The sequence below is a fragment of the Crinia signifera genome, chromosome 3 (genome assembly GCF_055691185.1).
Source record: "Crinia signifera chromosome 3, ASM5569118v1, whole genome shotgun sequence".
NCBI lineage: Eukaryota > Metazoa > Chordata > Amphibia > Anura > Myobatrachidae > Crinia > Crinia signifera.
In genome coordinates, this window is record NC_139219.1 from 131167010 (window position 1) to 131188048 (window position 21039).

The 21039-nt window shown below is 46.0% G+C and overlaps 1 long non-coding RNA gene across 1 annotated transcript; it reads left to right on the top strand.

The window, feature by feature from the left end:
- Nucleotides 1–896: 896 nt before the first annotated feature.
- LOC146062574 (uncharacterized) lies at nt 897–20762 on the top strand. The gene is made up of 3 exons (XR_014471401.1): nt 897–1016; nt 20014–20178; nt 20516–20762. It is a non-coding gene; the product is annotated as an uncharacterized LOC146062574 (long non-coding RNA).
- The last annotated feature ends 277 nt before the right edge of the window (nt 20763–21039 follow it).

Below are 21039 nucleotides of genomic sequence, written 5' to 3' on the forward strand. Positions count from 1 at the left end.
CCGATGCGGGCGTGCGTTCTCAGATTAACTAGCACGCATTGCATTGCATTGCATGCCTTGTGCATGCGTTGTGCATGCAATGCGATAAAAAGCAAGTACAAAAAGTATGTTCAGCACATACTTTTTGTACTGTGCGATGAAGTGCCGCGGGAGCACGCTATTCAAAGAACAGATCGCACCGCCCGCATCGGGACGTGTATGGGCACCTTTAAACCTTAACTGGAAATGTGCCTTAAGGTTTGAGGTTGGGAATGTTTGCATACCTCCCAACATGACCCTCTCCAGGAGGGACAAAATGCTCTATTCCTGGACTTCCCTTAATTATTACCATCACCTGTGGTGAAATGCCTGTCTTATCACTTAACCTGTGCAAAACAGGTGATGGCAGAGGGAAGTACAGGAACAGAGCATTGTGTCCCTCCTGGAGAGGGTCATGTTGGGAGGTTTGTGTTTGCAGTAGAGGTAAATGGCTGACAGTCCATCACCTATCATTAAGACTTCATACTTTCCCAAAAGCATACCTCCCAACATTACCTTCTCCAGGAGGGACACAATGCTCTGCTCCTACACTTACCTGGTACATACTTGCCGACACTCCCGCATTTTGCGGGAGGCTCCCGCTTCAGCCACTATTCTCCTGGTCCCCCGCAAAGCCCCCCCAATCCCCCGGAATTTCAATGCCGAGCTGAAAAAAACAGACTGCGCATGCGCTAGTCCGGCGCGATGTGGGCGGGGCTTGGAACTACTACGCAACATAGCATGATGAGAGCCGCACGGGAGAGCTTGCTTGCAGTCAGCATTGTAAGCAGGGAGACTACGAGCAGCAGCAGTGAAGCCCGCCCCTCTGGCCTCTTCCCCTCACCACCTCAAGTACTAGGAGCTGCACGCTGGAGGCAGAGAGGAGGGGGAGAGACGGGGACCTGCACAGAAAGCAGCTGTGTGGAGACTGACAGACCTGCCAGCTGAGAGCTCGGAGGAGAGGCTGGGGGAGGAGCAGGACTAGTGCTCCGTCCCAGGTTAGTTCATGTTGTTCTGCCACAGACAGAAGCTCCATACTGGCTGGTCCTGTGTGTAGGCAGCTCTGTAATGTGATGTTTCTTTTTGTGTTTACTTATTTAGCTTGGCACTGACTGTAATGTGTATGTAGGTGACCTATGTGTGTATCTATTACAGCTGGCAGTGTGTGTGTGTGTGTGTGTGTGTGTGTAGTCAGGTACTGACCCATGTCATTGTGTGTGAATACACTGGCACTGTGTGTGTATAGCCTAACACTGTTCTGTCTGTGTGTGTGTGTGTTTACTGGCAGTGATCCCTGTGAATTTTAGGCTCCCACTGAGAATTTGTTCATATGTGTAGGTAGGATCCCTGTTTGTGTGTGTGTAGGGGGGGGGACACGATAGTGACCCCTGTGTGTGTGTAGGCCAATAGTGTGACCAGTGTGTGTGTGTGTGTGTGTGTGTATGCAGGGACTGGTAGTGACCCGTGTGTGTGTGTGTGTCTGTGTGTGTGTAGGCCAATAGTGACCCCTGTGTGTGTATACAAGGACTGGTAGTGACCCCTGTTTGTGTGTGTGCTCTCTGTGTGTGTGTGTGTGTGTGTGTGTGTGTGTGTAGGGGGGGACGGGACGATAGTGACCCCTGTGTGTGTGTGTGTGTGTAGGGGGGGGGGGAGACGATAGTGACCCCTGTGTGTGTGCTCTGTGTGAGTGTGTGTAGGGGGGGGGACGGGACGATAGTGACCCCTGTGTGTGTGTGTGTGTGTGTGTAGGGGGGGACGACGATAGTGACCCCTGTGTGTGTGTGTAGGCCAATAGTGTGACCAGTGTGTGTGTGTGTGTGTGTGTGTTTAGGCTGGCAGTTACCCCTGTGTGTGTGTATGTGTGTTTGTAGGCTGGTAGTGACCCCTGTGTGTGTGTATGTGTGTTTGTAGGCTGGTAGTGACCCCTGTGTGTGTGTATGTGTGTTTGTAGGCTGGTAGTGACCCCTGTGTGTGTGTTTAGGCTGGTAGTGACCCCTGTGTGTGTGTAGGCTGGTAGTGACCCCTGTATGTGTGTGTGCGTATGTGTGTTTAGGCTGGCAGTGACCCCTGTGTGTGTGTTTGTAGGCTGGTAGTGACCCCTGTGTGTTTTTAGGCTGGTAGTGACCCCTGTGTGTGTGTGTGTGTGTGCGTGTGTGTGTGTGTTTAGGCTGGTATTGACCCCTGTGTGTGTGTGTGTTTAGGCTGGTATTGACCCCTGTGTGTGTGTGTAGGCTGGTAGTGACCCCTGTGTGTGTGTAGGCTGGTAGTGACCCCTGTGTGTGGTTGTAGGCAGGTAGTGACCCCTGTGTGTGTGTGTGTGTGTGTGTGTAGGCAGGTAGTGACCCCTGTGTTTGTGTAGGCTGCAGACACTCCCGGATTTTGCAGGAGGCTCCCATTTTAGGCGTCAGTCCCCCGATTCCCCGCAAAGCCCTCTCAATACCCCTGAATACTCAATTTCCATCTAAAAATCCAGACCGCACAGTGCGAGTCTGTCTGCAATGGGGGCATGATCATGCCTAATAGGCCTGCCATGCACCCCTGGCAGTAGTTAGCATGAGAGCCGCTTAGGCCAGTAAAGCCTGCTGGCGGCCAGCAACCGGGGAGACCTTCCATCACAGCTTTCTCTCTCTAGTGGGAGTGGCAGTAGCAACGGATCCTCCCCTCTTGCCCTGACCCCTGCATGGTGGGAGCTGCACCTTGGAGACATCCAGGACAGTGAGAGACGGTGAGCTAGTGCAGAGAGCAGCTGGTGGGGAGGCTTACAACTGGGAGCCCACAGGAGAGGCTGCGGGAAGAGCAGGAGTGCCAGGGCTGCAGGTTAGTGTTTCCTCAGCAGCTCCATTTGTCCCCTTTGTGCAAGACACGGTCCCTCATCTGCAGGCCATGCAAACACTCGAGAATCTCATACCTCTCAATTACAGTTGGACAGTCTTGCTAATTGCAGACAGTCCCGCTGTACCTAAGGGGGGGCAGAGATCACTGGCAATCGCTGAAGAGATGCTGTGTTCACATGCATGGCATCTCTTCAGTGCAGGGAGGAGGCATGCCCCCAAAATGATGAGAATTGGTGTTGCTACACTGGGCCACGCCCACTTTACTGGAGACCACACCCACTTTTGTAGCCCCAACCCCCCATCCTGGGTCGGGCACGCCTCCGGCGCGGCAGGTCACAATTTCAGCCGTGCACAAGTTGGGAGGTATGGAATCTCCCTGAAAGCAGTTTCAAAAAGTAGGCAAGTATGACCTGGTAATGTATGATTGCCATCACCTGTGGTGAAGCACCTTTCTTATCAATTTAACAGTTCAACACAGGTGATCAGTAGCGCACGCAGGGGGGGGGGGGGGTTCTGAGTACCCAGAAACCCCCCCAGGAGTCTAAAGAATTTAAAAAATCGGCCCTCGGGAACCGGAGATATCTGACTTCAAAGCAGTGGTCCCCATCCAAGCCTGTTAATTGCTTTCCCAGTCAGATATTTCAAGTTCTGTCTGACTTAGAGTTTTTCTGAGGGTATATTCCAAAGCTGGGACTCTCCCCTTTGATGAACACTAGTAGCTTGTCTCTACTGTTCCCAGAACCAGAGATATCAGCCTTCCAGCAGCTGGTTACTGCTCCAGCTCCACACACATGTAGTTTTATATTCTTGTTGGCAGATTGCTCTGCCTCCTGAACTCTGATCCCCTAGTCCCCAATACCATTTGTTAGGTGGGATTCTCTAGTTTTTAATTCCTTTAACATCTAAAAAAATCTATTTCCGGGAACTGGAGATCTCTGCAGTCAAGCAAGCTATCCTCCCACCAGAAAATTATGAATAATAAGCCCACTCCACTATACACCCCTCCTCTGCATATTAAACATCCTCTACCACCCTGGAAGTTATGTATCAGGGCCCCATTATTCAGCCCAATGCCCCCTTCTCCCACCCCATCTCCCACCATCTGTGCAGTAAAGGGGTAATTAGTGGAAATTACTGATCCAGGCCCTACATGCTGATCGGTTGATATAATAACCCCTACCACCCGCGGGACATCAAAGCTTCCCCCACCCCTACTGCTGGAGGATCGGTAGGGGCCCCAATACATTGCTATGCCCAGGGGTCTGCACTGCTGTTGATGCCCCTGTATATATATATATGTGTGTGTGTGTGTGTGTGTATATATATATATATATATATATATTATTTTTATTATTATTGTTATTTATATACATTTGGTCTATCTATAATACTTTAACAGACCCGGCATATACTGGGTCACCTAAGTATCCATCTCCGTGCTTTGCTCCGCCCCTCTGGAAACCCCCTTCTGAAAATCCTGCGTTTGACCCTGGTGATGGCAATCATACATTAAGAGGGAAGTCCAGGAGCAGAGTATTGTGTGCCAAATTGGTCAACAAACTAGGGACCTAGGGCCTAATTCACATTTATTCGGAACAGGGCGAATTTGGCCCTGTTCCGATGTCTGGCTGCGTATGCACAAGCGCGTATTTGAGCATGTGCAGACCCCGGGGCATTGAACAACCTGTATGAGTTACACACTCGTCTGCCCTTTTTTTTTTGTGGGGTGGGGTGGGGGGGTGGACAGCGGTGAGAATGGGGTTCGTCCATGGGCACCCCCATGAAAATGCTGGGCATTCCCATGCGTATGCGGGCAGGCCAATGCTTACAGGGGGCGGGCGGCTGATGTCACAGCACATCAGCCGCCTGCCCAGTCTTCATCCAGGCGCATGCAAATAAAAGTCAGTATTATACCAGCAGATAAGCGGCTTTCAGGACGGCTTTGCATAGTGCTCTGCTATGCAATGCCGTCCTCCCCTCTCCGTCGGCGCCGGGCAGGGTAAAGCTGCTCAGTGTGTATGCACATCATCATCACTGTCCATACATGCTGGGCATAGTCGCCCAGTGTGTATGGACCTTAACTCTCTCTGCACATGTTACATTTGCATGATTTTGGCCATTTTGAGAACAAAATTGTCCTGAGACCAGGTCTGAATTAGGCCCTGTGTGATTGTGCATCTGTTTTTTTTTTATATATATATATATATATACACAAAAGGACCTGCACTCTCACCCTCTAGGAGGTAACCGCTGGGGTGCCGTATATGTAGCTGAGTACAAGAAGACCCAGCTATATGTATACAGAGAACTTCCCGAATTGGGAAAACAGCACTCACCAGACTTAAGTACAGTGTAGATAAGGTTCAAAGTCCCGATAATTTTAATAATGTACAGGCTTACCGACGTTTCGGTCCCTTAGGACCATTCTCAAGGCAGCAGGGTACAGTCAAATATCAGCAGCTGCTGCTGATATTTGACTGTACCCTGCTGCCTTGAGAATGGTCCTAAGGGACCGAAACGTCGGTAAGCCTGTACATTATTAAAATTATCGGGACTTTGAACCTTATCTACACTGTACTTAAGTCTGGTGAGTGCTGTTTTCCCAATTCGGGAAGTTCTCTGTATATATATATATATATATAATTTTCCAAGGAATCCGCACTCGCATCACATCAAAGTGCAAAGGGGAGGTGCTCCAGGGACGGATGTCAGGTTGTTGTTCTGCTGATGTTCTGTATTTTGCTGCACTATTCCTGATGATGGTCTTATGTAGACCGAAACGTGTCGTTACGTCGGATGGTATGTCGACTTACAAATAAAATGATATTCTGATTACCTAGACCTTGGTGAGTGCCCATTCTATTTCTTTTTTTTAACATCAATATTTTATTGAAATTTTTGATGAGGGGTTACAGAATAAAGTATAACAAGGAGGGGGAACGGGGGGGGGGGACAAAGGGGTGGGGGGGAGGGTACATAGACTCTGTACATAAGTAGGCAGGTAAGAAATATCGTCATACGGTACACAATGGGAATTCAGTAAACCTAAACAGAAACATCAGGTAAAATATTTAACCATAATAGTAATATAAGCTATATATATATTAACCAAATACATCTAGCAGTAAAATAATTAGATAAACATTCAGAACGTAACGCAACCACGCAAGCAGGTTATAGAGTGGAGAATTAAGGGATCAAGGAGAGTCTGTAGATTCTGCTTGTCTCTCATTAAGGCTGAATTGGAGGGGGTCGCATTGGGGTGATTTGGGAATGTGCGATGTACCTGCTCCACTAGTAGCATATTCATGCCAAAGCAACCAGCGAGCCATTGAAGCAGATACAGAGCCAGAGTGGGAAGCATATTGTGTTTCCATGGTAAAGTTAAAGTTAATTTTCTGAGTAACTTTTGAAAGTAGAGGAGGGGCGGTTTGTTTCCAGCACTGGGCCAGGGCTGCACGGGCCGCAATGAATATATGGCCTATTACATAGCGTTTATTAGGTAAGACCGTGTCAGGAAACATATTAAATAAGGCTATTAATGGGGTGGGTAGTAGTGCTGTGTCTAAGACCTGATTTGCTAGGTCAAATACTTCCTTCCAAAACACAGTGAGAAGGGGGCAAGACCAGAATATATGGTATATGTGACCAGTATTGCCACAATGTCTCCAACAGAACTTGGAACATGTGGGCCAGAAGGAGTGTAATTTGGCTGGGGTTAGGTATAATCTGTGTATTAACTTTATGTGCATCTCGGTATGGTTCATACATTTTGACATAGCATAGGAGGAGAGAAAAATTCTGCTCCATTGAGCGTCCGAGAGGGTCAAACCTGTCAGCTTCCCACTTAGTCTGTGCGTTTGACTTAGGGGAATTTGGAATGTCTATCAATGTTCTATACCAGAATGTAACGTCCCCTTTCGAGTTTGGTAGGTTAAGTCGGGAGTAGATATGTGAATCAAAGTTACTAGGTATACTATTAGACGAATGGGCAGTATTCCACCAGTGGCAAATTTGAAAATAATGCAGTAGTTCAGATTTGGGGAGAGAGAATCTCTGCTGGAGGGCAGAGAACGGGAGGATATGCTGGCCTTCCAAAATATCACGTAGTTTAGAAATACCTAATGTGGTCCATCTGGCAAGATGTAGATTGGGTATTAGTTTGGGTAATGATTTCAATGAAATTAGTGGGAGTTGGGATATGGGGTGGGGGAGTCTAGAAATCAATGCATCCCAGGTTGCAATAGAGGCCCTAGTAGTTGGGAGGAGTGAGGAGAGATCAGGTCGGAATTGTTTAGGCATTCTAAACAGATCATCGATTGGGGTCGTTGCATGCGATATCTCAGGTTCCACCCACCTTGATTCTGAGTGTGCTTCAAAAAAAGTTTTTATCTGGGCCAGTTTGCAGGCATCATGGTATAAACCTAGGTCTGGGAGGTTCAATCCACCTTTGGCTCTAGGGAGGGTCATCTTGGAGCGAGCCAGTTTAGGGGGACCTGAGGACCAGATATATTTGAGCATGATTGAGTTACATTTGGCAAGTTCTTTTTTCGGGAAAGTGTAGGGGATCGTGCGGAAGAGATACATGAGTTTAGGTAATAGGGACATTTTAAAGGCAGCCATGCGTCCCATCCATGAGACATCAAACGCAAGCCAGGATTTGGAAAGAGTTTCTAATGAACTAAGAAGGGGTGGTAGGTTAACCTCAAGGACCTTCCCAGTGTCTGATGGGATATTTATGCCCAGGTAGCGTATAGACACTTTCTGCCAGTTATATGGAAATTTAGAGGACAGAATTGGGTATGAGTCAGCTAACTTAATGGGTAGGGCATCAGTTTTTGTGGTGTTTAATCTGTAGTATGAGGCTTTACTAAAACTGTCTAGAGTATCGTGTAGGTGGGGTAATGTACGTAAGGGATCAGAAACAAAAAGTAAGATATCATCCGCAAAGAGACTTAGCTTATGCGATGAGGATCCTGCTTGGAGACCGGGAAAATCAGGGTCAGCACGAATTTTGGAGGCAAGGGGTTCAATAGATAGCACAAATATTATTGGGGAGAGGGGACAGCCCTGCCTTGTTCCATTGGAAATGGGAAACTGATCTGAGAGAAAGCCATTGCTAAACACCCGGGCCGTGGGGGTACTATATAGTGCCAAAATAGATGACATAATCTGATTCCGAAACCCAAATTTAGAGAGGACAGTCTGCATATACTCCCAGTTTAAGCGGTCAAAGGCCTTCTCCGCGTCTAAAGACAGCAGCAGAAGGCCCTGATCATCCGTGAGAGAGTCAATTAAATTAAACACTCGGCGTGTGTTATCAGACGACTGCCTCCCTGGGACAAACCCCGACTGGTCCGGGTGTACCAGCATAGGCAAATAATTTTTAATTCTGAGAGCTATAAGTTTTGCGAACAATTTAGTGTCGCTGTTCAGCAGAGCTATCGGACGATAGTTCTGGCAGTGGGTTGGATCTTTTCCTGGTTTGGGGAGGGTTATTATTTGTGCTTCCAGCATTTCCTTGGGGAGGGAACCTAAAGATGTGATAGTATTGAAAAGATCAGTCAGATAGGGTGTGAGGGTTTCGCGGTAAGTGATGTAAAAATTATTGATGAACCCGTCGGGGCCCGGGGCTTTGCCCCTAGGTAGGGATTTAACAGCAGCATCTACTTCAGACGGAGACCAGGGGGCATTTAGGACTTCTAACTGATCATTGGATAGGGAAGGCAACTTAACTCCTTCTAGGAAAGAGGAGATAGACATTTTGGAGGGTTGGGGGGTGTCTGGGTCTAGAGATAGGTTATATAGTTGAGAGTAATATTTAGCAAACTGGTTAGATATATCCTTTGGGTTTAGAAGTTTCTCCTTAGATGGGGAATGTATGAGCTTAATCCTATTCTTGGCATGCTGCATTCTCAGTTTACGTGCTAACATTTTCCCAGATTTATTCCCTGATAGATAGAATTTTGTACGGAGTCTGTTCAAGGCCAACTGAGTTTGGGCCAGGAGCATTTTCTGCAATTGACTACGAGCTTCTGAAAGCTCTTTCCTGAGGGCAGCGGAAGGGGAGGATTGGTTCTTGCAGTCTAAGTCCCTAATTTTATTTTCTAAGTCTGTTTGTCTTTGAATGTTTTGTTTCTTGAGGGCAGCCCCGGCCTGAATAGCAGCACCCCTAGTAACTGCCTTAAATGTACACCAATGTGTGAATGTAGACGTGTCTTGCGGGGTATTGTTAGCGAAGTACGAGGATATACTGTCCGAAATAATTTTATTAGGCAGCGGGTCAGTTAGAAGATGAGGAGCTAAGCGCCAAGGTCTGGGAGGGATATTGAAGTTGTTTAACGACCATTTCCACAGTATCGGGGCGTGGTCAGACCAGGTGATGGGGAGGATATCTATGTCTTTGGAGTGTTGTAGGGTCCATTTGTCACATAAGAGCATGTCAATTCTAGAGTATGAATTGTGGACGTTTGAAAAAAAAGTATATTCGCGGCCCGATGGGTTATGAGTTCTCCAAATGTCATATAAGTCGAATTCCGTTAGCATATTGCGGAATGCTAAGGAAGGTCCAGGGGGGGGAGGGAGCCTAGTCTTGAGAGGTTTGTTAGATTTATCTAGATGTGGGTTTAATACCAAATTGAAATCTCCCATTATTAGCAGTGACCCTTTGGCTACTTTGCGGATTAGAAGAAATAATTTACGTAAAAAGGGGATTTGGTTAGAATTAGGAGCATACACTGAGACCAGGGTAACCAGTTTGTCATCTAGCAGTCCAGTCAGGATTAAATAGCGCCCATTTTTGTCCGCAGTAAGGGAGTGCTGGACAAATGTCACTTTATTGCTGAAAAGTATGGCAACACCATTACGTTTAACCTGACCACTAGCATAAAATCCCAGAGGATATCTGTTATCTCTAAATGTAGGGGGGTTTACTGAGGAAAAGTGAGTCTCCTGTAGAGCGATCACGTCTCCCTTCTGCTTATGGAAGAAAGTGAGGACAAGTATGCGTTTGTTGGGGGAGTTCAGTCCCTTGACATTCAAGGAAAGGATCTTAGTCGTCATAGGATCACTTGGGCAAAACGATGGGTGAAAAGGTCAACCAATAGCATAATGTTTATATGATATGTAAGGTGTACATATTTTTGAGATACAAGACAGAGTCTAGTGTGAGGGGGAGGGCTGTAACTTAGGGGGAGAATAGGGAACAAATTGAAAAGGAAAGGGAAAATATTAAACCAAAACGGTCCATTATATCGGACCGACATGACTACTGCAGGGAGGTAAGGGGAGACAAATGCAGTAGTACGGGAGAAGGTGGGGGCTCTATAGGTGGCCTAGTGCCACCGCCCATGTAGACCCATTAAGGAAATTGTCCAGTAAACAACACATCTATAAACCAGTGCATAACTTGAAAAATACTGTATAAACATTAACGTAACCTGTCATTTAGCACAGTTTTATCATATATAGTAGCAAAAGGCATGTTATACCTAAACAAACAATAAACCTAATAATCAATCGGCTGTTATACTTAGCCAAGAAGTCAGACTCCAGGATGTGAGGAGACAAGGATTGTCCAGATAAAGGACATATGGCTTACATACCCCAAAGGGGTAGTGGATTGGTCTCTCAAGTGTCCCCCCATTCCGCACGCGGAGCTGAACTCCGTTTAGGCATGGATGGGTGTTTCACCGTGATGTCCCATTCTGAAAGGAGCTTGAGTCCTGCTTCTATGGACGAGATGGTGTGTGTGGAGTCTTCATGGGTAATCAGAAGCTTCACAGGGAAACCCCAACGGTAGGGGATTTCGTTGGCTCGTAGTGCAGTGGTAATCGGGGTCAGCGCTCTTCTTTTGGCTAACGTCATTGCAGATAGGTCTGGAAAAATCTGTAGGCCTCCCAATGTACCCTTCTCCCCGGCCGATCTTGCAGCCCTCAGGATGCGCTCCTTGGTGGTGAAGAAGTGTACACGGAGGAGAGTGTCTCTAGGGAGATCAGACGAGACTGAGCGAGGTCTTGGGAGCCGGTGGACCCGGTCGATCAGGAGGTCTCTTTCTTCTACGGAAGGCAGCAGTTTGCGGAACAGCGTGGTGACATATCCTTCCAGTTCAGGGTTGGATACGGAGTCTGGAATCCCCCTGATTTTTATGTTGTTCCTCCTAGATCTGTCCTCGAGATCTGCCATCTTATTTTTAACTGCTTCAATTTCAGCCTGTTGTTGGTCATAGGAGGTGAGGAGGTCATTATGTGAGGCCACCAGCTCCTCCATTTTCCTCTCAAGATGATCTGTTCGGTCCCCAACAGCAATTAGATCGGTCTTGACTTCCCGAATCACAGTTGTTAAGTCTCTGGTCAGGTCAGATTTGAAGGTGGACAGTATCTGACAGAGTAGCCCAGCTGTTAGTGGGGTGTCTGGGGCACAGTCTGCGCCTGCCATTGAGAATGACAGGCCAGAGCTGTGTGCTGGGGTGTCAGCTACTGACGCTGCCACAGAGGTACCCGGAGATGTTCCCAGGGCCTGCGTGGCCCTCCTAGCAGGAAAAGAGACCCGAGGGGTAGGGACCTCTTTAGATTTCTTAGGGGACATGATAAAGGTTTTCAGAGGAGTATGAAAATAGTGTCAGATAGAGCTTCACACACTAGTATAATGGATTGGAGCCTGTTAATGATATGAGCATGAGATTACGGTCACATGGGCGGTGACATTGCAGGGCGTAGTGTCACATCATAATGGATTACGCCAACAGATCTTGGGCAGAGGTGAAGATGTCTTCTGGAGCAGCAGGAGGATTTGCGAAAAGTAGCCCACTATTGTGGAAGGAGCTAACAGGGGGGGCTATCACAGCTGCTAGTGAAAATAAGGAGCTGAATGGGGCCTCCCGGAGAATGAAGCCCTGAGTCAGGTCCAAAAGAGCTCTGCTGGGCCACAAAGGTAACAGGGGGGTGGTGTACAGGTGGGGCAACAGACAGCCCGGTCTGGATGTTATAGGTTGTTGCGCGGCACAGGGCTCTGGGCAGGCAGTGAGAGGCTGACCCCTGCCAGACCTGCTAAGCAGGGTGTCAGCTTATACCAGTGGGGGAGAGAGGCTGTTGATACTGTCTGATTTGCACAGGGGCAGCCCAGGGGGTCGCCCAGGAACACAGGCCTCAGAGTAGATGTATGGAGGATTATATATGGTATGGGGGCCCTGGGTCCCGCTGATCCCCCAGGGCACAGAGGGGCAATCTCTCCAGGGGGCTCCTGGGGTACCCCAACAGAGGCTGGTGAAAACTCAGGTGCAGGAGGGAGAACGCAGCAGCAGGAGAGGAGGGGGGGTCACATCCAAGATGGCCGCCGCTGTAACTAGCAGCCGGAGCTGACAGCGCCTGCAGGCACTTACCCCTCTCTCCAGGGACAGCTGGCACCCCCAGATCGGGTCCTAGGCTTCAGCGGAGGCTGGGTCAGGGGAGAGGAGGTAGCTGCTGTGAAAATCGCGGCTCCAGACGCTCGCGTTTCCTCCGCTCCGCGTCACGGAGCTCGAATCCCGGCTGGCTGCACTAATTTAGGCCCCGGCTTCGGAGGTGGACAAGGCCGCAACCCGCAGAGACGCTTCCCCACGTCTCCCGGCTCCGCAGCGCACATCCACCGGTGCCCCAGGCCAGCGTCCAGCAGGTACAGGTGGTGGGGAGGCTGTGGGGTAGCAGAATATGTGGTTAAATGCCCCAAAAACGGAGTGTGGGTAGGAGTGCAGGAAAATTGCTGCTGCTCGGTTCAGCAGCTAGGCCACGCCCCGCCCATTCTATTATATATATATATATATATATATATATATATATATATATATATATATATATATATATATATATATATATTTATTGACAGGCAAAATTACAAAATAAACAAATATATCATCACAGTAAAGGTGCCCACACACGCACCGATTTTCCCGGTGCGATGTGTGCTGCACATACCTTTTGTACTGTCTTTTGATCGCATTGTATCGCATGCACAACACATGCAATGCGATGCTATTTAGCACAAAACGCATGAAAAATCGGTGCGTGTATGGGCACCTTAAACAGGTAAAGCCAAAATCATTGATAGATAGATGACATGTGTATAACATATATTCATACCTCCCAACATGACCCTCTCCAGGAGGGACACAATGCTCTGTTTCTGGACTTTCCTCCTAATGTATGATTGCCATAAAAACAGCGAAAAAACCCATGTCGACCTCGTGACCTGTCGACGGAAAGTCACGTTGACTGTTTCACTTGTACATTCTTTATGTCAGTATTTTAAATGTCGGGATTTTGACCTTGTCGGTATTATGACCCATTTGGGATTTTGACCGTCGGGATTTTACCTGCATCCCACGCACACATAGCATGCAACACACACATATATACGTAGCACACCTCACACACTTACACATTGGACAGATACACACAACAAAACACACACATAACACCACATGCAGTACAACACAAACCCATATACACTACAAGACACACCCAAAAACAGTACAACAAACACACAGAACACACACACACTTAAACATTGCCAGGATATGCACAGCACACTACACACACATATATACGTAGCGCACCTCACAAACTTACACATTCGGCAGATACACACAACACAACACACACACATAACACACCACTCAAAGTACAACACGCACCCACATTCACTACAACACACACCCAATAACAGTACAACACACAGAACACATACACTTAAACATTGCACAGATACAAACAGCACACTACACACACACATTTATACGTAGCAAACCTTACGCACTTACACATTGCGCAGATACACACAACACAGACACATAACATACCTCTAACAGCACAACACACACCCACATTCACCACACACACCCAAAAACAGCACAACACACACAAAACACACACTTAACCCCTTACCGACGCAGCATGTTTTTGCCTTCCTGACAGAGCCCTTTTTTTCAAATCTGACATGTATCACTTAAGTGGGGATAACTTTTTTTTGCTTTTACTTATCCCAGTGATTTTGAGACTGTTTTCTCGTGACACATTGTACTTTAAATTAGTGGTAAATTTTGGTCGATACAGTTTTTTTTTTTTTGTGAAAAATACCAAAATGTCGTAAAAAAATTGAACATTTTGCTATTTGCAAAATGTAAAATTTTCTGCTTGTGAGACAAATAATCATACCACTCAAAATAGTTAATAACTAACATAGACCATATCTAAACTTTATTATTACATCATTATTTCAACTTTCTTTTATTTTTTTTGGACGCTAGGGGGCAGCAGAGTCTAAATTTTACATATAACACAGTAAACGCTGCTTTTGGCTGTTCACGTTTGAACAGCCAATCGCAGCGATCGCCCATGGCGGGGGGCATCGCTGCCCCCCCTGGCCAATGAGGGAAGATGTCTGCTGTCAGGGACAGCAGACATCGTCCCTCTGTCACCGCGTCTCTAGACGCGGTGACAGTTACAAGTCATGACGTACATTTATGCCATGTGGCAGGAAGTACATCCCGACCATGACGTAAATGTACGTCAAATGTCGGGAAGGGGTTAAACATTGCAGATACACAAAGACAAAACACACACATACACATATTGTATATACATAGCACACCTCACACACTTACGCATTGGGCAGATACACAACCACATACACTACAACACACACACACAAACAATACAACACACAAACACAGAACACATCAAAATAATTTGCCATTGATTTAACAGTCTGTACTGGCAAATAAAAACTGTACCTAATGTACTGTTTTTATTTTTTTCCATTATCTGTCTCTCCAGTCCTCCAGCCTGTCACTGCGCTCCCCAGCCGGTTGCACTGAGAAATTTTGTCCTGGCCAATGCACCCGTTGATCAATACAAAGTGGGTACACTGCACTCACCCTGTTAGTCAATTGGATGTTAGGCACTGCTCTGCCTTAAGGGTTTCCCAGACCCTTTTGGTTCCTAAAGAATGTTTGGTTGATGGGCATGAGCGCTGCATGTATTTGTTTGAATGTTATGAGTGTAAGAAGTTGAAGAATAAGACTGAGATGAAGATTTGTCACGTTAAAGTGTACAATTTACTCAATAAATTGTGAAAAAATATGTGTACATAGAAGTACAAACAAGAAATGAAAGTAGGATTAAAAAGTAAATTCTGATAATTGTTTGGTTGGAGGTGGGTTGCAAACCAAATCTATAGGTGATTAATGGATATTGGTGGCATAATTGGTGTTTGGTACACCTACAGGGGGTCCCCAATTGATAAGAAATTTTCACTATAGTGTCACCGTAGGGAGATTTCCTATTGGGGTTCAGGTGGTCTTTTAGGGACCCCTTTACAATCCCATTGGTCTCTTCTCCTGGAGCCTACGGTCTCCCTAAGTGATTTACTATCAATAAGGGAGACCATAGGCTAAAGGAGAAGAGACCTATGGGATTGTAAAGGGTCCCTAAAAGACCACCTGGACCCCAATTGGGAATCCCCCTATGGTGACACTGTAGTGAAAATCCCATCAATTGAGGACCCCCTGTAGGTGTACCAAACACCAATTATGCCCACAATATCCATACCTTCCACCTATAGATTTGTTTCGTAACCCACCTCCATCCAAACAATTATCAGTTTGAATCAGAACTTATTTTTAATCCTACTTTCATTTCTTGATTGTACTTCTATGTACACTTATATTTATTTTCACAATTTATTGAGTAAATTGTACACCTTAACAAGGCAAATCTTTATCTCAGTGTTATTCTTCAACTTCTTACACTCCAAACCTTATCAATACACCCATTGATGATTGCGATGGCTGGATCGGTGGATTGGCCTGGCGGGTGTAGGGAAGTATTTGACCCATTGCACCCATTCCCAGTGGTGCATTGCAGTCCAGGTAGCGTGCCTCGCGTCATGACGTCATGTGGCCAGGCCTGTGGACCTGCTCCCACACCCAGGGGCTGCCTCACTGTTTGGTAGAGATGGCCGGTGCATGTGCTTTACAAATCTCCAGACCTCAGAGACTGCTGCAGGCAGGATTGATGAGGGGAGCGGCAGTGGCAGGGAGTGGTGAATGTTTTATTAATTATGGCGCGGTAAGTAACGCCCACCCTGGTCTCCACGCACTCAGTGCCTGTAATTACACACCCTAGAAACTGTACCATTGAAAGTATAGTAATGGAGGTGTGGTCATGCCTCCTTTCCCGTGGCCACGTCCCTTTCTGATTTTGTATCGATTTCTGTTGAAGGGTATGTCATAGGTGCTAAATCTCAGGAGTGGATATGGAATTCATCAACACATACAAGTTATCAACTCAGGAGCGTTGTGTTTCAAACAACAACACAACACCTGATTTAATTGCCATCATTGAGTATGCAAACACATTCTAACATTATGGTGGAATCCTTAACAAATTACAATATTAGGTCTTTGGCACAGCATACTGTAAGATTACATTTTTAGGCAATTTTGGAAATAAAAAAACCCCAAGGTTTTCCCGGCAACGCCAGGCGGGTCAGCTAGTATAAAATAAGAAAGTGATTCTAGGATGTACTAAATTCAATGGGACCCAACTGTACCCATTGTGACAGTATTGTCTTTTTTGTGGCTGCTGCCAACTTCGTAAGCAAAGTACGGGTGCCCTTATGTATCTTGTATCATGTCTTCTTTGGAGTGAAGACCCCAAAATGCCCATTTTTTATCTATTGTAAAGCCCTGTACACACGCTTAGATTTGCTGTTAGATTTGATTTTATATTAGATCTGGCAGTAGATCATCCCATTCGATTTGGCATTAGATCTGTACTTTTGCATTCGATTCGATTTCGATTTCACAATGTAGGCACAATGTACTCATTTGATTTACTGGATCGAATTCGAGATTTCCTTGGCTGCACAGTAGATTTTTGTATTCGATTTGGAGAAAACGGGAGCGCACATCGAATCGAATGCAGATCGAAAGTGTCCTAAAAACCATTCGATGTGGATTTGATTTTGCTTCTATAAGCAAAATCGAATCGAAAACAGGGAAAAATCTAAGCATGTGTACAGGGCTTTAAACTTATCTTTAACTGATTTGAAATGAAAGCCTGAAGATCAAGCCACAATTTGTGTACATGTGGACAGGACCATAGACAATGCACTATATCTGCCACACCACCACCACACTTATAGCAATCCGAAGTGGTAGCCTCTCCAATAAGGAATTTGAGTTTTGGGGTGAAATAGGATCTGTGTAAAGCTTATTATGCCTTTAGTATCGATTTCATGGATAATGCAGGGAATTCTGTTGACCACTTCAGAAGACCCACTGATCCATTATCGATATTAAGTAAAGGTCAGGAGCAAGAATATATTTCAGAGGTGGATAGAGATCTACCAGGAGACCGACATAGGGCCCAGTCCATCCTACAGTTTTTATTGTTTTCTGTTAAACGAGACAATATAGTTTGGATATAACTACATGTTTGTAAATAGGAAAATAAAGGAATAATTATATTTGGGAATTTCTCCTGTAACTGAGCCCTTGTCAATAAAGTTCTAGATTCGGTATGTAAAAATGTATAGATGAAACTAAGACCTTTAGTGTGCCAAGTTTTAAATATTGGGGATGTTTTCTGTGAAGCAAAGTTGGTGTTACCCCATAATGGGAGAAATACCGATATATTCCATGATACTTTTAGGCTACGGTGAGTCATTCTCCATGCCATGCAAGAGTGATGTAACAATACATTGTCAATGACTGTTTGGGGTAGTGACTTGGGGGGGGGGGGGGTATGTTATAATGCAACCAAATTCTGATCTGAGACAAAAATTTGTTCCAAATTTGTCAGTGTGTAGGCATTGGAGCCTGAAATCCAATCTAGCGCAACAAATTTTAAAACCCGACACTTGTGCAAATTTCTCTAACAAAGATGTCAATAGAGGGATAGCCCTCTTTGTGTTTGCAAAATAAAGTAAAATGTCATCAGTGAAAGCTGAGAATTTAACCTCTGCAGAGGCCAATGTAATACCTGCCCTCTTCCTTAAAAAATCGTTGGAGAAGAGGATCCAATGCCAGATTGAACAATAGTGGGGATAGAGGGCAGCCTTTTCTTGTACCTCTATATAGACTAAATGGATGAGTATTTAATGAATTTATAGTCATGACAGCCTTTGGTTGGTGGTATAAAATATTAAAAACATGTTTAATCCTTGGCCAAAGCCTTGATGTACAAAAATCCTGTTCAAGTGAGCCCATGAGACTCTATCCAATGCCTTATCGGCACCACAACTTATCACAATATTATCCCTTTCTTTGGCCAGGTGAGTTTGTGACCATAGGCAAATCTAAGGGGTGGTTCGGGGGTGCACCAGACCACCCATTAGACCCAGGGCCGGATTAAAATGGGACGTATGGAGCTGCAGCTCCAGGCCCATCATCCAAAACAGGCCCACAGCATCTGAGGGGCTCTTTGCTGCTGTAGACAGGAAATAAAATTTGCTGTGACGCCGGTAAATGAGATGTCGGAATTGATCCTCCCTGCGCCGCGCACAGTGAAAGGCTTTCTCAGCCTGCCCTCCCTGCGCCATGCAACAACACTCAAGTACCCTTCCATAGCCACCTTGCCTGGACTCCGACACAGCCTAGGGCAGCCAGCAAGCGAGCCAGAGCAGCAGCCCTGTAAAGGCAGTCAAGCGGTGGCAGCAGGGAGTTTGATGATCCTTCTGATTGAGGTGAGATGAGGTGTCAGACATGTTACCTTGCTGTGCTGGTGCTCAAAAATAGTAATTTTGCATGGTGGCAGGTTAAGGCACCTGATAATTTTACATTATATATATATATATATATATATATATATAGAGAGAGAGAGAGGAAATGACTGGGCACTCGAGGACTCACAGATGCAGGTGAAAAAAAGACCGTATTTATTCCATAGAAGGTCTTACAGGCGTCGTCAACGTTTCGGGGGCCGGACCCCCGTCGTCAGGACAAAGTGCAGACAAGTAGCCCAATTAAATTCACATTCATAATGAGCAGAGAGAACGTACCATTCCTTGATGTCAATATACGCATTGAGGATAACAGGATAGTGACAAGTCTATACAGCAAACCCACTGATAGAAACACCCTTCTCAGAGCCGACAGTTTTCACCCCAGGTCAACTCTTGACAGTCTCCCATACTCACAATTACTTAGAGTTAAACGTATTAGCAGTAAAGAAAGTGAGGGGGAGGAACAAATGCAGAAGATGATGGAGAAAGAAAGAGGTTATGCAGATTACACTCTAAATACAGCAAGAGTCAAGGTTGACAGTTTGACCCGACAGGAGACACTTGTCCCTAAAGTTAAAAGCGTCAATTCTGATGATGTGATTAATTGGGTACACAACTACGATGTGGCACATAAAAAGGTGAGAGAGATCACACACAATTTGTGGCCGATTATTCAGAATGACAAAGACCTGAGATGCCTTAAAAGAACCAAAATCCGATCTTGCTATAAAAGAGGCAAGAATATCAGAGATTGGGTTATCAGATCAGATGTCACTGAGCATGTCAATAGATCTAGAGGCATTAATATCAAGCCTAAAGGTTGCCACAAATGTTCTGGCTGCACAACTTGCGGCCATATGATAGTTGGAAAAGTGTTCCATCATCCACACAATGGCACCAAATACACTATAAGATATCCTCTAACATGCAGCACTTCACACGTTGTTTACATGATTAAGTGCCCGTGTGGCATGACCTATGTGGGTAAAACCATTCTACCCTTCAAAGAACGGATGGCACTCCACAGGTCGGCTATAAGAGCAGCTCTGAGTGGCAAGGGTAATGACCAACCTGTGGCTAAACATTTTCTCAAAGAACATCATTCTATATCCAGTCTAAAACACATGATCATAGATCATGTACCTGATGACCACAGGGGTGGCGATAGGGGAAAGAAACTGTTATGTCTAGAATCCAAGTGGATACATATTCTAGACACAGTGCATCCAAGGGGGTTAAATGAGCAATTGAACCTGAGTATGTTTTTGTGAACACCAGGTTTTAATCGCTCATACAGTTAAGAGAAGTTGGTTAGTCAGTGGTATGTTTCAGATGTGTTCCTACATTCCGATTATTGTAAATATGTATTATAGTGTTATTTTTTGTCCATTGTCCACAGGTGTATGTATTGTATGCAGCAGAAGCCGGTCGGACGAGTCTGGTAACCATGACGACGCGTCACACTCCGGGAGCAGGTGGGAGTGTCTGAAGCCCCATGCTTCCTGTGGAGGGCGGAAGTCAGGGACCTGGACGGATCGGGAGCGGGGATGCAACTGGTATAAAGGTATGTGTTGTACATTGTTTATTTGATTCTGTACTGCCTGACGACGGGCTTAATAAAAAAGCCTGAAACGTTGCAAATATGTGCCGGTGTTCTACTGTGTGTGTATGTATATATATATATATATATATATATATATAATGTTGTAGGGGCGGCACTCCAAGCTTGTGGTGGATGATGGGGGTATGCAGCAATGAAGCGGTGCCCTCCAGTAAGTGACAGAAAGCTTGTCACCAATATTGGGATTGTGGGGGACGGCGGCACTCGCACAAAAAAAACAACAGGAGACCACTTCTCACTTTATAACTGTATATTCACGTATTTCATTTTGTGTTCCCAGGTGCTATGGCAGCGGCCCTCCCTGCAGAATCCAGAATGAGGCCTGGCTTCCAAGCTGAAATGCAGCATAAAGAGGCGCCCGCTGATGTCATGGGGAGTGGCTGAGAACTGGGCAGAGTGACGGCCTCCCCAATGGCGCCGGACAGAGCGGCACGCGCTGTGAGGAGGCGGAAGCGGGGATGAACGATGGAGGACGCAGGAAAGAGGGGCGGGCGGCCAGGCAGCACAGGGGGAGGGTTTTTCTTTTGGTTGGGTATTTATGTCATTCACGTTTGCATTATTATTGATCCCTGAGGACGGGCAGATCATGCCCGAAACATATTGGACAATAAATTATTTTTTTCACGTTATTATTAAAACCGAGAGTGCCGCCTGATTCCCACATCCTGCATTGGGGCCCGAGGGTCCACGCTGGAAGGCACCGGGTCAGCATTTATTGGACCTATCACTGGGAGTGCCGGCCATCACACAAGCATATATATATATATATATATATATATTTATATATGTGTATATATATATATA